General features: G+C 39.4%; 1 long non-coding RNA gene across 1 annotated transcript; it reads left to right on the forward strand.

Annotated features, from left to right (window-relative positions):
• The first annotated feature begins 878 nt into the window (after positions 1-878).
• LOC311427401 lies at positions 879-4643 on the forward strand. Its single transcript, XR_014687337.1, has 3 exons — positions 879-900; positions 1024-1140; positions 4573-4643. It is a non-coding gene; the product is annotated as an uncharacterized lncRNA (long non-coding RNA).
• Positions 4644-7759: the final 3116 nt, after the last annotated feature.

A 7759-nucleotide genomic window follows, 5' to 3' on the forward strand; every position in this document is an offset into this window, starting at 1 on the left:
CAAGTGTGTTTTATGAATAGAAAGATCTGTGTAATTGGTGTGGTATTGCAAATGAAACCCCATGGAAGTTGCACAAGATGTCTATAACTTTCTAACTCACCACTTGCAAGATTTTCAGATATCGGAGGTTTAATTTATCCTGCACTGACATTCTGCATTCTAAATGGAAAGGACTCCAAATTAGTACCATCCCACTGTAATTACTGAGAAATTAAAACCAGTATAAACTATGTTTTTTTCTTCCTTCCTTTTTTCCTGTCTAATTTCTAGCATTTCTCCCCACTCCCACTGCCTACCACCATGAAAAATTTCTCTCTTTTAAAATCTCTCTGTATTAATGCTCTTCCTTTCCCTCCTTCTCATAAATCCGATGTAATCTTTGCTGTTCTCTTGACTATTCATTTTTTCCTAAACCTGACTAATCCCTTGTACACAATATGCCTATCTGGGTACTTTTGCTCCTGTCTTCATCTATATTTTTAAAAGCCTCCCCTCTCCCATCCATTCTGTTATATCCAATTCCAACTAGCAGACCACATTTTCCTGTCACTTTTCCTCTATCTCTACTTTTCCTTTGAACTGAAACCTGCATTTTCTTCAATAAACCAACCCTTCTTGATGACCTGTCCCCAGCTCTGTTCCTCCAACTGGAAACAACAGAAAGATACTTCTTTTGCATTCTTGTGCTTGAATTTACAGATCCAGCTTTTCTAGAGCTGTTGAGCCAATAACTGTCAAAGAAGTAGCTACTAGCAAAACTACAAAGTATGTCCAAAATGCACCTGTCCATTGACTCTTGGAAAAAATGAAACCCTAAAATAAGCAGCTTCATAAAGACCCTGTTATGATCCTGCAGGATGGACATCCCAGAAGACTGAGGACTGATATTCTTCCAGATAGGTAAGGAGGGTGGGTAGGACATGAAGAATGGAGAATATGGGATGACCCTTCCCCTGTCTATAAAGCCAGGAAATACCATTCTTCTTCCAACCCCTGCTTCAAAGATTCTCCATGTCTCCCCAGGTTTCCGACCACCCATAACACTGTTCTGGCTGATGGTATGTGCTCTCCTCTTCTGAAGAAAGAATTTGTCATCTCCTAGTGCCACAGAGAAGAAAGAGAAGAGTTACCTACATAGAGGTTTGTGTTCACTGGCCCACCAAAATGAGAGATTTTATCATGCTTTTGTTCCCCCAGGGCAGAGCAAATCTCACAGTCCCCAAGTGCAGAAAGTATTGGGATGTGGGAACAGATGATGTGGCATTATTTTTCCACAGCATGTAGGCAGTTCCTGATTTTTTCTTTCCCCAAATACAACCCATCTTGCTGGCAAATTGTCTGCATGTGAACAAGCATTCCTATCTTGTAAGTTTGCTTCATGTACTGTGTCCCAGCAGAACAGAGAGCGTGGTTTCACTCCATAAAGTATCAACAATCACACTTTTAGGTAGCTCCAGAAAGGACAGTCTCCCATTTACAATCCTTCATAGAAGAAGTTAGTACCTAGCACCCCACCCAGGCCTGGGAGAAAACATAATGCTCATGACTCTATAAGCAGCGCTACTCATCTCAGTGCCTTTGTGATGGAAATTAAGCCTTTCAAGAAAGCTCTTCACATATTAAACATGATTTTACAGTTTTAGCACATGGTAACAGAATCACAGAATCACAGAATCACAGAATTTTCTAGGTTGGAAGAGACCTCAAGGTCATCGAGTCCAACCTCCAACCTAACGCTAACAGCCCTCCACTAAACCATATCCCTAAGCTCTACATCTAAACGTCTTTTGAAGACTTCCAAGGATGGTGACTCCACCACTTCCCTGGGCAGCCTGTTCCAGTGCCTCACAACCCTTTCAGTGAAGAAGTTCTTCCTAACATCTAGCCTAAAACTCCCCTGGCTCAACTTAAACCCATTCCCCCTCGTCCTGTCACCAGGCACGTGGGAGAACAGGCCAACCCCCACCTCACTACAGCCTCCCTTGAGGTACCTAAAAAGAGCGATAAGGTCGCCCCTGAGCCTCCTCTTCTCCAGGCTGAACAAGCCCAGCTCCCTCAGCCGCTCCTCATAGGACTTGTTCTCCAGGCCCCTCACCAGCTTCGTCGCCCTTCTCTGCACCCGCTCAAGCACCTCGATGTCCTTCTTGTAGCGAGGGGCCCAAAACTGAACACAGTACTCGAGGTGCGGCCTCACCAGAGCTGAGTACAGGGGGACGATCACCTCCCTAGCCCTGCTGGTCACGCTGTTCCTAATACAAGCCAGGATGCCGTTGGCCTTCTTGGCCACCTCAGCACACTGCTGGCTCATATTCAGCCGACTGTCCACCATCACTCCCAGGTCCTTCTCTGACTGGCAGCTTTCCAACCATTCTTCTCCCAGCCTGTAGCTCTGCTTGGGGTTATTGCGCCCCAGGTGCAGGACCCGGCACTTGGCCTTGTTAAACTTCATGCAGTTAACACATGTCCTAAATTGTAAATCTGATTAAAACATTATTGTGAAAGACAAAAAGTCCTAAAGATACAAAGTTGTTTTAAAATCTGTCTAAAAGAAAAACAAAGTAGAAAGATTTGCCCCCCCCAATAAATAAATAAATAAATAAATAAATAAATAAATATGTGTATAATGCAACAGCAGATAAATTTGTTTAAAGCTCTATATTTATCATGTAAATAGATATTCTCTAACACTTCTGGCATGAGGAGATATCACAATCATGCAAACAGGTTTTTATTTGTTGATAAGCAGCACTAGCAGATGATTCTGGCAGCTGTATAGCAAGTAAATAAATATTTAAACAAATTTGTAATGTAAGCAATTTTGCTGGATCAGCATACAGGGCTAATTTAGAACTGAATTTGTTAGACATTGGAACAGGCTGCCCAGGGAAGTGGTGGAGTCACCATCCCTGGAAGTCTTTAAAAGACATTTAGATGTAGAGCTTAGGGATATGGTTTAGTGGGGACTGTTAGCATTAGGTCAGAGGTTGGACTCGATGATCTTGAGGTCTCTTCCAACCTAGAAATTCTGTGATTCTCTGATTCTGTGAATACAACCTGACAAGGTAGAAAGCGAGTTTTTTGGCACATCTATTACCCACTGTAGCATCACAGAAGTCTTGTTGAGGATTAAGCAATGCATCCTGCAAGTTTTGTGAAGACAGAACAGTGTCCATGCTGAGAATTAACCGTGACTCTGCTGCATTTCAGGATGCAGCATCCAGGATACCAGGATGCATCCAGGATACCAGATATACTCTGGTATAGTTTGCATTTAGGGGACACATAAATTATGCAGACGCTAAAAACCAGGGTGATACAGTCTGCTGTCTGCCTTGAGCCTGAATCAGTGCTCCAGAAACTTTGGGCATCTTTCCTTCAAGTCATTTTGTTTTATAATCAGACCTTAATCCAATTAGCATATGACCACCTATTGCTCTTTCATCTGATCAGGTATTCCATGATCAGCCCCTTCTACCTTAAGATGTTGCAGAAACAATTTGGATTTCAGGACTAAGGCTGGCTTGGCTTAATTTTTCCCTTTTCCCTTGGTCCCTCCACTACCTTATCTCCAAAGCCACTGCGACATTGTCTATTGAATCATCAGTCATAGGTTCTTTTAAAAATGGAAGCCATCTGCTATATGTGGAGTTCAAAATTACATTATGATCCTTCCATCCACAGGCTATTAATGTAAAACTACAAGTAACATGGTTTAGGGCACAGTAAATCATAAATAAAATTGCTACAGCAAGTAGTATTAAGGCAGAGATATTCTGGCTATAATTAAGTGCTACTAGCAAGAACTAACAATTGATTCTAGTCACCTTAGAATTTGAAAACAGAAATTGCCATTCCTCCAAATTCAAATATTACTAAGGCATATCTGCCTCCTAAATGGCCCAGCTACATGTCTGGATCAAACGTAGTGGAAAATTTCCCAACCACTTCCACTTGGATGTTAAATCTAGAAAGAAAGAAAAAATCAGGTAGCAGGTACATATCTTTGCTGGGAAAGAGACAAGGAAATTGGTATTGTTCTTTTTTAATGATCATATTTCACAGTTATGGCTGACTGAGTTATTAAAAAAAAAAAAAAAGCAGGTGTATAATTACAATTATTATTATAATTCTAAAAATATACATATATTAAATGGAAAAATGAACAATAACTGACATACCAATATTTGTTCCTGTTTAAGTGACAGAACTCCAACACAGAAATTTTGTTTCAACATTTTGCCAAGCAATTCTTCATCAAAATCAATATGAAAAGCAAATTCTGTTTCATTAATATAAACTGTAACCATAAATAGGAAGTAATGGTATTTTTGGAAGGCCACAGTTCTAACATGCTTATTTAGATGGGAATTTTTATTTTGAATTAAAGACATCACCCAGTCCTATAAGGTCTGTCTGAAAAATTTTGCATTGGTTTCCAAGCCCTGGCTAAAATTGCCCTTTGCATTACAATAGTCACTACCCTACTTCTGTGAGCATATAGTGGAGTAAAATCTTTGAAAACATATCAGTTAAGGAGAAGAGCTGATCTTTCTACAAAATGTAATTTTGTAGGTGGTATCCAGAATCAAAGTTTGCTGCTTTCTTCTATGGGCTTGCCTTCTCTAGGACTTCATGGTTCCTATCCAAGGTAATATATGCAACCCAAATGTGTCAAGATTGAATGAAGCAACATTTTGAGGCTATACATAGGTATACATACATACCTATATGTACATGTCTGTATCTGTATTTACAAAAATACTGTATGTGCCTACAGACACTTGCACAGGGAGTGGAGAAGACCACAGATTGTGCTTAGGAAAATGTCCTACAGCTTTCAGCTTTTGCATAGGATTGTACAACAGTAGCAGCTCCTGAAATGGCTAGGAGAAACAGTTTACAGTCTACTAAAGGTAATAGACACAATGTTTTGTCATACTTGTAAAACGTCTGATGCAAACAGATATAAAATATTTTTTAATCACTTCTCCTTTATTTTATAATGGCTCGTAATGAAAAGGTATTTTATGTTAAATTATACACATATCTCATAGAAACCTGAAAACATCCTCAAGCTTTATAAATATTGACTAAATTGGGAGCCAAAGACTTAAGAAACCAGTGAAAAACTAGTACGTCTACCAACAAGCACTGGTAAGCTTAATTGTTGAGATTACTCCTTGCTGGTTGTATTCAATTAGTAACTGCTAGTACTGTAGTAAGCAAACTATAGAACTAATTTTTGCTGATATATTTGAATAATTGTATATGTGAAACTGTGAGTGCAAGAGAGTGTGGAAATTAGGAAGTGTTCAGACAGGTTCACCTGAAATTCCTTTCTCAAGAAATACTGTGTGTTATTACCACCTGCAAGATGGTTTGATTTCCATTCATCTACTCCAACACCAATTTAATCACTGCAATAAAGAGTCACAAACAGGAATCCTAAATATCCATAAATGCATCTAATGCACCTTTACAAAGAGATCAGATCTCTCTGGGGAAACTGTAGATTTGCACAACAAAGCACAGTCATAGGATGAATTTCTACACTTATGAGGGTTGAGTTGATGCATTAAATCAGATCAAACATGAAGCAGATGAACTATTATTTCTCAATAAGTATGATGTATCTTTCATTAACAGTATTCTCCATAAGACTGGTCAGCAACTGGCTGAGTCCAAAGTATATGTTCAAGTTCCTAAAATGGTTTCCTAGAATTCAGAAGAAAGAAGAGTACTTCCCTTATTTGAGAACAATGTAAAAATTAAGGTCTTCTTTAAATTGTGCCATGAATTAGGGGTGGAGAGAGAGAGAGAGAGAGAGAGAGAGAAAGCAACTATGGCTGAGAAAGGCTCACAGATTAAGGCCTAACAGCAAAAGAGGTCTCCAGCCAAAGAGGATGATTTGGGCCCAGAATGAGGTTTCAGCTGAGAACAAGGTTTCAGCCAATGATCAGGAATGAGAGGGAGATCCAGGCTGAAGCAGTAAACTTAAACCAGTCTGATGAGCCACAGCAGGAACTGGATCAGACAGAGGATGACAGACTATTTTTAATGGAAAGAGGTCATAAACAGGGGGTGGTTCAGATGTGGGTTCATAAAATATAGATTCACAGTTAAATATGGGACCAGACAGGCAGATAAGAGGGGATTTTGGATGTGAAATCTAGCAATACTAGATTTGCCTTATCACAAAGTATAGCATCAGGAGTTCACTTGCTCTGGCAATACAAGAACTGGAATTGAAAATGCATGATCCACCTAATAGTCTGTGTTACTGATGTGACAGGAGCAAGGCTTCATCTAGGCCAGTTCCTGCAGGATACCTCCGTCTGGATTTTACAGACTTTGTCAAAATGGCTGTTGCTATACCTTCAACATTCACAATATTTTTGACTGCAAACTCTGTGTGTGGAAAATGTAAAATGACTGCAGCTCGCTTTCTGTGCCTAAAAGGACTCTGTTCATTGGTCTTAAAGTGGTATGTAGACTCAAATTAACCCCATAAAGATTCATGCCAATTACTAACTTGTTCTTTTTAAAATCAAAGGAATTAGACATCAAAAATGAAATGTATTAGATATGCTAAGGAACCAGATAGCCAAACTAACAAAATTCTCAACTATTACTATTATTGTTATTATTGTTGTCTTTTTCTGTGTAGGTGCATTAGCTCTCCTGCTTACCTAACAGTAGAGATACAGAAGGTAATCTGGGGTACAACCAGCCAGGTGTTACCTATAAACACTCTGAAAGCAGAAAAAGCACAGAAGCATTACATACTTTCATCCTTTCTCCAGAAGTTCCTGACAGTTCTGTATCTCATCCTTTGTCTTCCATACCCCAGAGAACTTGCCATTGCTGGGTCTCCTGGAAGACAAATCTTTGCATAGTTTCATCTGTTCTCTTATCCTGTTCTGCATTTCACATTTCATTATTTAAAAAAATAAAAATAAAAAATTATATATATATAAATTGATGCAACACAAAGCTCAGCAACATCCAATTCCCATTTCCCCAGAACTGAACTCTGTTTTCATAGGTAAATAAACATGCTTTTTAAATTAGGTAACCATTTTGTTGAGGGCATGGAAGGTGGAGTCAGAGGAAAAAGTGCCGAAAGCTATTTTTCCGTGTTGAGCAAACATGTGGGAAAACAGATTTTGCTTCAGGGCAGAATTTGTTTCAAAATAAGAACACTGTGTTTGTTGTCAAAGACCACAAAATTTGCAAATCTAACTACATCTTCAAAGTCTTATGGAGCCTGACAATAAGAAAAAGATGTATGGATAGCTAGAGACAGAGAAAGTCCTTACAGACATACAGTAAGTGTGGGTGAAATGCAGGAAATACAAAGCAGGCAGAAGAAATGGAACAGGTTCCACCGAGGAGAACACAGCTGTGCTTCCCCTGCAGAGCTGCAGCCATGTGGGGTAGGAGGGACAGGGATAACATACTAATGAGGCTGAGCTGGGATGATGCCTACCAGCAAGACAGGTGTTTTAATTTCTGAAGTAGTTGTAAACTACTGGATTAGCAGATTGTTTTGGCAGTAAGAGCTGTACAACAGCTTCTTGAAGCACACCACAGGCTGGATTCATGCTAAATCTTAGACCATCCTTAAATTAACAAAAGTTTTCTTTATTCCTTTCCACTGGACCAAAATTTCACTCTGGTGTAATGAAAAAGTCCTGTTCCAGTCTAGCATCTATGATTTTTTTCTATTCCAGCTCTGGTTTTGGAATAATTCTTCCTC

The sequence above is a fragment of the Aythya ferina genome (assembly GCF_964211825.1).
Source record: "Aythya ferina genome assembly, chromosome: Z".
Lineage (NCBI taxonomy): Eukaryota > Metazoa > Chordata > Aves > Anseriformes > Anatidae > Aythya > Aythya ferina.